Here is a 12,536-nt window from a genome sequence, read left to right on the forward strand (position 1 = left end):
CTCTCCATGGATACTGAAGAGATCCATTGTGATTCTGGCCCATGGATGTGCAAGAACTTCATGGGGTAACAGAGGTTCTCTCTGAAAACTGGGCATGTGAGCTTGGCATGCCTCACAGTTCTTCACGACTATTTCAATGTCATGGTGTATCCCTGGCCAATAAACTGTTTCTCTGGCCAACCAACTAGTGGGGTCTATACCCATGTATGCTTGATGTAACTGTTGCAAGATGTCCTGTCTGAGAGATTTTGGAGCAAGTACTTGTTTGCCTTTAAAGATGACACCCTGAGATATTCCAAGTTCATCTCTGAATGGCCAAAATGGTCGAATAGCCTCTGGGACGTTCTGGAAAGACTCTGGCCAGTCATCAATCAGGGTCTGCAAAGTAGGGTCATCAGACATTCTTGTCGAATCTATTGACATTTGTATGTACCAAAACTCATAAGGTCAACATGTAGTACATCTTCGATTTCAGAGTCAATGAGTTCGACCTGAAGATTCAATGAAATGTCACCGGTTTTTGACAGGTTGGGTAACCGACTCAACGTATCAGATGTGATCATGGTATTTCCTGGCTTGGAACGAATGTCACAGTCGTAACCTTGAATTTTAACAAGCCAAAAGACTTGCAGGTTGGTAGGTAAATTGGCCATTATAAATTGCCACTAGTATAGGTAGGTGGTAGGGAAATGTAGGGACAGGTGGGGATGTGGTAGGAATATGGGATTAGTGTAGGATTAGTATAAATGGGTGGTTGATGGTCGGCACAGACTCGGTGGGCCGAAGGGCCTGTTTCAGTGCTGTATCTCTAAACTAAACTAAACTAAACTAAACCTCAGACGCATCGTGCATACTTTTCACTGCACTGTTTCTCTTCAACCACACGCTCCCTGCTTGTACCATGTGCCAATCACCAACTCAACTGCACCAATCACAAAGGTGAATTGGATGCATAACAAATTTTTTGGTATAATTATGAAAAATTGTTGCAAAAACCCAACTGATTCACTAATGTATCACAGGAGGGAGTTGCCAATCCCTACCTGGTCTGGCCTACCTGTGACTCCAGTCCCACAATATATGATAGGCTCTGACTGCCTCTGAAGTGGCCTAGCAAGCCACCCAGTTGATTAATAGGTCCATCCAATCTTCTTATCAGCAATGACACCGAGCCATTGTATCCAGGATAAGACTAAGGTAATCACAGCCCAGTTAACCCAGGTAAGTTCTCCTCACTAACATCTGGGACAGCCTTCTCACAGCCTATTTAATGCAACAACCTGGCTCATACTAATCATACCTTTCAGCCAACATCTGAGACTCCTCCATCAGCATCATTGTGCATTTGGAAGAACAAGAGAGGAATATTCAGGGAAGAATTGGCAAAGTTTATCAATAGAGAAAGAGAGTGGGGGAAGCTAGAAGATCAAATCGAGAGAAGGACTGCCTGTGAGGCAATAAACTTTTTCTTGTATTTTCTCCAGGAATTCATCGGCAGTGGTAAAAGAACACTAAAGAAGTGCTCATGTCTTAGATAGCAGAATGTTGTATTAGATTTAAAAGCTGTTTTGGATGAGGTATTACACCATTGTAGGGATTTCCCATTTCCCATACCGGTGACAGTGCCAATTTTACCTTGTGCTCTGAATGCATCTCCAATTGGAACTGAATTGAGATTTCCAAAACTCTTTTTCCAAGCGGATGATTTATAGTCATCAGACAGAGGGGACTTGCGCTCCAGCATTCTGCACTGAATTTGAATGCGGAGGGCCCACATCACCCCTACTTTCTGCCCCCAATGTACCCCCCTTAGCCCTGTACTGCAGCAACTTGCCAAGCCTCCTTCAACAGCACCTTCCAAACCTGCGAACTCTGCCACCTAGAAGGACAAGGGCAGCAGATGCATGGGAACACCACCCACCTGCAAGTTCCCCTCCAAGTCACACGCCATCCTGACTTGGAACTATATTGCCGTTCCTTCACTGTCACTGGGTCAAAATCCTGGAGCTCCCTCATAGCACTGTGGGTGTACCTAGAGCACTGTGGGTGTACCTACACCACATGGACTGCAGCAGATCAAGAAGGTGGCTCACCGCAATTAGGGATGGGCAACAAATGCTAGCCTTGACAGCAATGCTCACAGCTCATGAAAGAATACATTTTTCAAATATATTATGGAACAAAGATCATTCCATGAATCTAAAAGAAGAATTATCTTTTAAAAACACGTTATCTTTCTGGCAACTTTTGTAAAACATAAAAATGAAAGGCATCTTTTATTCTCTGAGATGTGATCATTGTTCCAACAGTTGCATAAAGCAATAGAATCGATTACCTGATAAATTGTATATTACTGGTGTAAACCCTGGTGGAGTGTGCTGACAGCATCCAGTGGAAGTTCAATAGGAATAGATTCAAAACACTCTATTCACTTCACATTGAGAATAAGTTGAGTATGAATGTCTTCAACACACCATCACCCCTCCCCTCCCGAGCACACCCTGCCCCCAGTAACCTGAACTTACCACTGGCAACAAATCTCCCATTTCTAATAACTTTGTGCCTTATGCTTTAGTCTGTATCTAACTCACTCTGTACCTGACCTACGAATGAACTTCTGTACGCGTCAAAGTGAAGGATGCTAATGTTGGGGTATGGAACAACTTTACTTTTTAGGAATCTTTCTCCCTCTCTCTTAGACCCCTCCCCTCAACTCAACCCTGCCTTCATTACAACAGTGATTAGACTTCAAAAGTACTTCATTGGCTGAAAAATGCTTTGTGATGTCCTGAGGTTGTGAAACGCGCTTATATAATTTTTTCTTCCCTCCTTCCTACCACTTAATTTCATTCTTTTTTCTTTCTCAATATATAAGCAATTTTGTATGTGACCTATCCTGTACCATAATTGAACCTCTCCCATTCACTTTCTTCAATTACCCCAATGAAACGTGCACTGTGATATAGCACTGCCTGTAATATCCTTCATACACAAACATGATATAACACATACTTCTACTTTCATTGCACATCTGAATTTATATTCAGCAAATGCAACCTTTCTGCTGGAAGCCAAAGTCTCGTCCTCGGAGCTTTGCTGGACAAGCAAGTCAAGTGGCACCTTTAACAAGGCGTTTCTCCATAAAGCAGCAGAGCATAACCAAGAGGTTTGATCGCATACACTTAGGTGATACTTACTATCAGTGTATCATCGCTGCTGCAAGCATCATCTGATCGAGCCAAATCTTTGAGTGTGTGGAGCCTGGAGGGGTGCCAGTTGACATATTGGGTCCGTTGCCTGTGAGGATCGATCCAAATGATTGGTACAAACAAATCTATTTTCCTTATGTAAAAGCAAAATACTGCAGATGCTGGAAATCTGAAGTAAAAACAGAAAGTGCTGGAAATATTCAGCAGGTCTAGAAGCATCTGTGGAGAGAGAAGCAGAGTTAACGTTTCAGGTCTGTGACCTTTCATCAATTTGTCCTTATGTTCCGGGTTTGGCTGTGGCTTTCAGACGATGGTGCTTACATTTATTTTTTGATTCTCCTTCATGTATTAATTCACAGTATGGAGCAGGGCCACACAGCTCAGGAATGCCACAGCTTCAATCCCTGGGCTATGTGGAGTTGGATGATCTCTGCGGAGGCATTGATCCGATATTTACATGGTCACCATTACTGGTACAAGACTTTTATTCCAGATTTATTTATTAACTGAATTTAAATTCCCCAGCTGCCATGGTGGGATTTAAGCACAAGTTTCTGGATCATTATTGCGGGCCTCTGGAGTACTAGTCCAGTAACATAATCGCAATACTACCATTCCCTGTAATTAAGGGAGCGTGTGCCTTTACTGAGGGTTTAGCTGCAAAGCTCTAGATGTAAACAGGTAACGCTATATTTAGCAGTGAGTGTAGTTCATCAGAGACACAATCTGCATTGAGATGCAAAGAATAACTAACATACCACAGACACAGGCTTACCATAATAGTGGGCCAGCTCCAGCATGTTAAGTCAAGGTCTTGGGCCTTTGAATAATGCAATCATTTCTCAAATAATTTTTCATCTCTTTCCTTCTCACCCTTAAGATATATTACATCATCAAATAGCTCTTTTAACACCTGGATCTGTTGGCAACAGCAGAATTCTCAACACTGCAGCTCAGGAGGTGGATAAGATCAGACTGAGAGAAAATGTCCCCTTTTCTTTTGACTTTTTTTGCACTTTTCAAGATGAAGGGTGATAGTGATTCGAGAATGGAATATTTTCCACCTTAGGCACCCATTTTCAGTATCAAGCCTTCCCAGGTCAGGAACAGCTCAGGTTAGATGCAGAGTAAAGCTTCCTCTAATCTGTCCCAATAAGAGTGCTTCTGCTCCAATCTTGAAAGAGTGCCTCCTATTGCTATTTCTCACAGCAGTGGTCGAGGGAGGAATGTTGGACAGAACCCTCAGAAAACACCCTGCTCTTCTTCAAATATTGCCATGGGATTTTTCTGAATAAGTAAACAGTGCCCTGGGGGCCAGATTTCCCCTCTGGGGGCAAAGAAACAAAGGTTGGGACTGTTTCTGGGTCCCAAACCTGTCCCCGGGGTGGAAAACAGTCACAGGCCCCAATTTTCACATTGGGGGTTGCGGCCAATTAATAGCCAGATGGCAGGCTCGCCATCCAATTAAGGACAGTGGTTGGGCTCTCAAAGCTGGAGGGCCAATCCGAGGCCTTCCAGCTTGAAAGGAGCAGCAGGCAGCAATAGAGGGTAAGTAAGGGAGAGAGCGCCTCAAAATGGAGGTACCCTCACTCCAACTTAATCTTGCAGCTAGGCCACCACTGTCAGGATGGTAGTGTGGTTTGCAGGGAACTTGATGGTTTTTCGATACACCTGCTGCCCTTGATCTTCTAAATTAGCGGAGGTCACGGATTTAGATGGTGATGTTGAAGAAGCCTTGGCGACTTACAGCAGTTGATACTGTAGATAGTGCACACTGTAGCCAGTCAGCCTCCTTTAACTGGCCCCAATAGGTGCTTAATGAGCTGTGTCAGCTACCCACTGCACACAGATGTGTGACCCTGCTACCACCCCCATCCATTCCACCTCCCCAATAATGGCCCAGGGCCTGGATGGGACCTGGGAACGAGCCAACAGGGCTATTTATAGCATCCATCTGCCTCTGATCCCAGCCTTGGCTGGGGCTAAAAGTCAAGCCCCTGGTGTCATCCAAAGGATAGCAGTTCCAACAAACCAACACTGTACTACACTTTAAACAGTGGTTTCTAATAGTGAATGATGTCAATCCATCGATCATTATCTTGCCGGTTGAGGAAGTGTCTTTCCTCTACTCAGGACTTTCGTCATGACAATACCAACATTGTAGTAAAAGGTATTATTTGCTGCTCCACACACCACTGACCACCTCCAGGCGCTTACCCATTGTCTCTCGAGATAAGGAGGCCAAAGAAGTAAAAGGTATTGCAAACTACAAGTACAAATCCTCATCAATCACTGTTGTATCAAAGTGTTTTTCTTTGCGCTGTTAATTTCTAGTCTTTCTAATTGCTTTTTAAGTGCACCTTATTGGCACAGATTTTGTTAGCAAAGATCCCGCACTTAACAGTGCTAGCTTTTCATTTTTGCTTCTGAAGATCAATGTTGTCAAGATTGGAAGCCTTCCAAATAGCTTGCAAAAAGTTGTGGCCAAGGTGCTATTAGCATCTTCAAAGCTCACTGTTCATGGAAAAGTGACATAGCAAAGTTCCCGTTTTGATCAAATGGAGATCAGCTGCAGATACCAAAGCTCAAGATATCAGATCCAGGGGAATCTTAAATCTGGGTTCCAGGGGTTTCAATATTAGAGTTTAAGAGCCCTTAGATCAAAGTTTGGGAAATAAAATCACAGATAGTGTGATGAGATCTAGACCTCATCCAGCATCAAGACAAAAGAGACTCAATATCAGAGCCCAAAAAATCAAAGTTCAGGAATACAGGGACATGATATCAATGCAGTGAATACAAGATTAACTCAGAGAGATTTGATATAAGCAGGTCCCAAGACCAAGGTCAAAGGACTTGAGAACAAAGACAGCAAAACCACGAATGGGGCTAATACAGAGCTTTGTTTAATTTATTTTATGTATGAGGGGGAATCCTTACTGAATCTTTGCTGAGGACATTAGATAGGCTAGTGTCCATTCATGGATTGTAAGCAATCTTTGGGAGAAGCCAGCTTGAAGGGTCAGTTAGAGGAAGGCACCTGGTGATCATCTTTGTGCAGGTGTGTTGTGAGACTAGAGGTATTGGGGTGGAGAAGTGTTTGAGGGGATTAATTATATGAGTAATTAAAATATAAATTATCCTAAGCTAATAGTGTTACTTTGGTCAGGACAAACCTAAGGAAAAGAAGACACCACAACATACTGGGAGGCCCTGGTTACATTAATCATTTACTGAGGGAATAAAATCAGTAACTGCAGTGTACATTCCAGATGGAGCTGCAGAATGATTCCTGTTATAACTCATTGTACTATGATTATATGCCTGATGTTGCCAAAAGAGGTTTAGGAACCATTAATCACTCCTTATTACCAGGGCAGTAAATACCTCAAGGCTGGGACTTTAATCTCCTGTCATTAAGGTGGGGGACAGAAATGGAGCCTGTTTACGTGGTAACTCAAAGCTGTTTGCTCAACTATAAACTGTATCATATTTTCAAAAATAAAATCTAAAATGTTGATTACCCACAAGTTAGAAACCTGGGGTTATGAAATGAACCTCGTGTCTTTATAAAGCAGAACATCCTGACTCATTGTGTGCAACATAGCAAAAGATTCGCCAGCAATATTATAGAATAAAATATATATAATAGCCGTTTCAATCCAATTCAACTTATTATTAGTATTATTCATTCTTGGGATGTGCCAGCATTTATTGCCTAGACCTAGTTGGCCTTGGGAAGGTGATGGTGAGCCATCTTCTTGCACTGTTGCAGTCCAGGTGGTGAAGGTATTCCCATGGTGCAGCTAATAAGGAGTTTCCAGGATTTTGACCCAGTGACAATGAAGAAATAGCAATATATTTCTAAGTTGGGATGGTTGTGAGGCTTGGAGGGGGACCTGATGGTTTTCCCATGCAACTGCTGCCCTTGATCTTCTAGATTACTGGAGGTCGCGGATGTGGGTGGTGGCGTTGAAGAAGCCTTGGCGACTTACAGCAGTGGAAACTGTAGATAGTGCACACTGCAGCCACAGTGCACTGGTGGTGGAGGGAGTGGATGTTTAAGCTGGTGGATAAGGTTCAGACATCCTGCAAGGTGTAAAGCAAATATGTGTGCCACACTTTAAAAATACATATCTAGAAACAAAGTCAGTCATTTGGAAACTCTTATGGAACAGAAATATTAGTACAAAGTCTGCAGGCTCTTAATTGACCTTTCCACAAGCAAAGTCAATGTCCTGATCTCCGGCCTGAATAACAATTAACCTGACCTAGCGTTTACTTATCAAATAGATTTTGAGGGCTAAGGGATATTTTCTTACTTTTTAGGATTGGTGTTTTACATGGTATAATGTTCCTGTTCTAACCTCTGATGTACTGTGAGCAGTGCTATGGGACGTTCCCAATATAATAAAGTTTTCCATCTACTACACTTCCTACCTTAGTTGTGTCCACTGCACCAAAAAAATCAATTCTATGTTGCCAATTGCCTCCTCAGTTAAAAAGAAATTAAATTTTTACTTCACTGTGTCTGGGCACGTTTCTCATGAATACCTTTCCCAATTCCAGGCCTGTTTGCTACTTCTGATCCCTCTTCATTCTTGTGTAAAAAAGAATTGCTCCATCTTATTTTGCACTCACTGTGAGCAACACCATGGGAGGTCCACAAGTAGATAAAAATGTATTGCAAGTTATGTGATATGATGATTTTTGTCCTTTGATCAAAATAATCTTTTACAAAATTCTTTTAACCCATCATTAAAAACAATAACTTGCATTTATTCAGCGTCATTAATAACACGTCCCAAAGTGCTTCACAGCAGCGGCTATCAAACAAAATTGACACCATGCCACGTAAGGAAGTATTAGCACAACTGATTAAAAGCTTGGTCAGACTGGTAGGAAATTCCAACGCTTGAGACCTAGGCAGGTGATGCTGCTAACGCTAGTGGGACGAAGGAAATTGCGAAGGCACAGAAGCCAGAATTGGAAGAGTTCAAAGATGTTGGAGTGTTGTAGGGCTGGAGGAGGTTATAGAGATAGGGTGGGGTGAGGTCGTGGAGGGACGTGAAATCAAGGATGAGAATTTTTAAATCATATGATAGAATCAGAGAATGGTTACAGCACAGAAGGAGGCCATTTGGACTGTTGTTTTTGTGCCAGCTTTCTGGAAGAGCAACTCATCTAGTCCCACTCCCCCATCTTTTCCCCATAGCCCTGCAAATTTTTTCGCTTCAGAGAATTACCCAATTCCCTTTTGAAAGCCACGACTGAATCTGCCTCCACCACACTCTCGGGCAGTGCCTTCCACATACCTACCACACACTGTGTAAATATGTTTTTCCTCATGTCGTCATTGCTTCTTTTGCCAATCACCTTAACTCAGTGTCCTCTGATTCTCGACCCTTCCGCCGCCAACAGGAACAGTATCTCCCTATCTATTGCCAGAGAGGTGTTGGGTGCACAGGACATGGTGTGAGTTTTGGATGAACCCAAGTTTACAGAGGGTCCAAGTTGGGAGACCAACCAAGGGAATATTGGAATAGTCGAGTCTACAGATAACAAAGTCATGGATGAAGTTTGCAGCAGCAGATGAGCTGAGACGAGTGATGTTACAGAGGTGGAAGTAGATGGTCTTGGGTATAGAGCCAGAAACTGAGCTCAATTAGAATGTCGGCGTTGCTGGTCTGGTTCAACCTCAGATATTGGGCAGGACGATACCCCTGTGAAGCACCTTGGAATGCTTTACTATGTTTATAGCACTATATAAATGCAAGTTGTTGTTGTTTTAGTATGTGCATATGACACCACCACTGCCGAAAGGAATGGCCCAATAGAATGGTTTGAATTGGGCTGTAAGTTGACTGGCGAGTCAGAAGACACACACGGATAGTCAAAACCAGTGGGGGAATCATGTTGTGGTGTACAATTTGATCAATGGCTGAGACATTTGCTGAAGTAAAACAGCACATCACATTTAAGTGCACATGATAAGGGAACGTAAGGAATTCCACAGCAGACAAATAATTTCAGAGTCTTGTTATCTCCTCCAATAAGCTGTAGCGATTCTAAAGTTTGCAGTGGATAATAATTGATTAATAAATGCTGCATTCAGCAAAATAAGGACTCTTTATTCTAATATTTGTTCCTACTCTCCTGAAGAAACTAACTTGTGCTGATGTACAGTTCTACAGGTGGTAGCCAACCTGTTCAATGGAAAGGACATCGCAACCAAGGCCAATCAAAGAATATAGCACTTTTTCCTGCAAGGGGATTGGCCTCTCTTGGGCCCAGAGGCACTGAGGCCAATTGTAGCACCTGAACATAGAATGCAACAGAGGCTGAGGACTTCTGGTCCACAGTGGATTTACTGATTAGGCCAGCAGGGAAATATTAGTCTAACGCTGAGCTTTAAGTGACCTGTGCGGCTGGGGAGGTTTCTTGATGAGCACACTTTGTTTATTTATTATACCAATTCTTTCCTTTTCATTTCTCTCCTAAGAACATTAGAAACAGACCATTCATTCTCTCAAATCCCACTTGTCTTCTCCGCCATTCAATTAGATCATGGCTGATCTGCACCTCAATTCCATTTATCTGCCTTTGCTCTACATCCCTTAATATCCTTACCTAACATCAATCTATCTACCTCCGTCTTGTAAGCTCCAAACCTCCTAGCAGTTCAAGATTTCCACCACCCTTTGTGCAAAAAATTGCTCTGCTCCTGAATGACTGAGCTCTACTTTTAAGATTATGTTCCCTTGTTCTTGATTCCACCATCAGGGGGAAGTAGTTTTTCCATATCTACCCTATCAAATCCTTTTATCATCTCAATCAAACCCCCTTGCAATCTTTTATATTCAAGGGAAAAAAGCCCAGTTTATGTAACCTGTTCTCATGATCCTTAGTGTTCACTCCTAGCTGTCATCTTCCATTACTTCATTCAAATGGCCACTATTTATGTTTGACTGTATCAGCAGCCTATATGAGCAAGGGTGCGGTGGGGAGGGAGCAGGCTATTTGACCAAAGGAGCATCATAGCCAATCCTGTCCTCACCCCCTGTGCATCCTGCACAATCCCATGGCAATATTTGAAGAAGAGCAGGGAGTTTCCCAGTTTGCTGGCTAACATTTGTTTCTCAAACACTACCATCAAAAGCAAATCAGCTGGTCATTAACTTGCTGTTGGTGGGATCTTGCTGTGTTTGTTAAAGCACTGTCAGCACAGTTCAATGTAATTCATTGCATTTGAAGTACTTTCTGGGAAGTAACTACATAAATATAAATTCATCTTTTTAATCAGTGCCTGAGGCAAAGGAGGCTCCTCCCATCTGGTTATTAACCGTGTGATGAGAGTTCTGCCTGACAGATTGGCTTGCCTTCACTGCTGGCCAGTTTCTTCAATCAAAGTGTGATTCAGTAATTATTGTCCCAGTGGTAATATATATAAATATATATACACATATATTTATTGTGCAGCACCCAGCACACACATTAACACTAAACAAATAGCTGAATCCAGACTTAATTTCTGCTCTGTAACATTGAGATTAAATCAGAGACGAATTTTTAAGCAGATACATTAATTAGTGTCAATGGAGCATGGCCATTTGATATGGAACAGTTCCTGTGCCTGACTATGTTGGAGAAGCAGTGTCAGTATTGCAGGAGACAGGCTCATCATGCCACAGGCTGTCAGCCAGTGTGAGGTGGAGGTATCAGGGTGGGAGGCGCAATTTTATCACTTAATCCTCTTTTGAAGTCATCGATTCCCATGGGCACCAGGCCCTGTACCTCAGCCAAGTGCCAATTCTTCATGTGAGAACAGATGTAGGCTATTTGACAGATGATGGCATCACACATCCCCCGATCCAATAGTCACTGCATGGACACTCACACTTTCCAATTGTGGCTGCCAGTGAGAGTGGACATATGTAGTTCACAACGATAAGTGACACACCATTTTGTGGAGTTTGGGCTTCATTCACCATAAGATGGGCTTTACAGCTCTCACATTTATTTTCTTGGTGAGACACGACACCTTCCTAACTGATTAAATAAAGCTCACATTCCGCAAATTGTTTACTGTGGTTAAAAAGATCAAAGGTGAGTATGGATGATTTTCTCTGGCCACTGTATGGTAACCCTTTAACAAATGCAGAAACATTTCCTCTGTTCTTTACTTTGGTGAAACCATAAATGCGTTCAAAAAGAACTATGAAACAGACGAATCTCCCTGCATTGGTTTAAGGTACTGTTCATGCTATGACACAAATTTAAAAATAGTTGGTTCAGAAAAAGAAATTAAGTCCCAGAGATGCATTTTATCCAAAAGGTAATAGTTACCAATGGACCATTAGTTGAAGTGGGCAGTATAGAGCCAAGAGACAATTAGATGCATTTCTGGAGAGAAAGGAAAGTATCAGAGACATCCTGAGGTCGGTAGGTGGGATTGATCTAAGAATGAAGAGCTTATTGAGTATAAAGGCCTTTTCACAGGCCTACAAAGAGATGGTCAGGATGCCGGTGACAACCTTGCTGGGGTACAGTCCCAGGGGCACTATGTTCCCTTCGGTAATTCATCCATATGGCCACTCCTCATGTGGGAGTCTGGACAGTGAATGTTGGGTGGCCATTTGTTCATACAGAAGATCATGGTATGTTCTGCCACTATTAATGGATGTGACTGAATGTGGGCTTCTGGCCGGTGATGTCAGACACATATTTCTCAACTTTTGCCAGGAAGTCATGGGGAGGGGAGGGAAAGCTTGACAGCCACCCCCACACTAGATTTGGTAACTATGATTGACAGGAGCCCACCCCCTCAGCTTCACCAGCTGTTGCAGTTCATCATATTGAAACAAAAGGGCTTAACAATTACCCAGTATGACTGGAACAATTTCTTACATCTTAAAAACTGCTCTTTTGGCACTAATTGAATCAGACAGATTAATCCTTAGCAAAAACAAGAAATGCTGCAATCACTCAGCAGGTCTGGCAGCATCTGTGGAAAGAGAAGCAGAGTTAACGTTTCGGGTCAATGACCCTTCTTCGGAACCAGTGACCCAAAATGTTAACTCTGCTTCTCTTTCCACAGATGCTGCCAGACCTGCTGAGTGATTCCAGCATTTCTTGTTTTTGTTTCAGATTTCCAGCATCCGCAGTATTTTGCTTTTAGATTAATCCTTAGAATGGTTGTTAGCAATTTCTGAGTCTGCAAGGAAATGAGGTAATCCAGCAGAGAAAAAAAAAGTTTTTCTTTTCTTGATAACAGAACTGGCAGCTTTAAAGCAGCCAGGATTCCTGATTGTTAAAAGGTAATAAAAT

Source organism: Heterodontus francisci, chromosome 38, assembly GCF_036365525.1.
Source record: "Heterodontus francisci isolate sHetFra1 chromosome 38, sHetFra1.hap1, whole genome shotgun sequence".
Taxonomy (NCBI): domain Eukaryota; kingdom Metazoa; phylum Chordata; class Chondrichthyes; order Heterodontiformes; family Heterodontidae; genus Heterodontus; species Heterodontus francisci.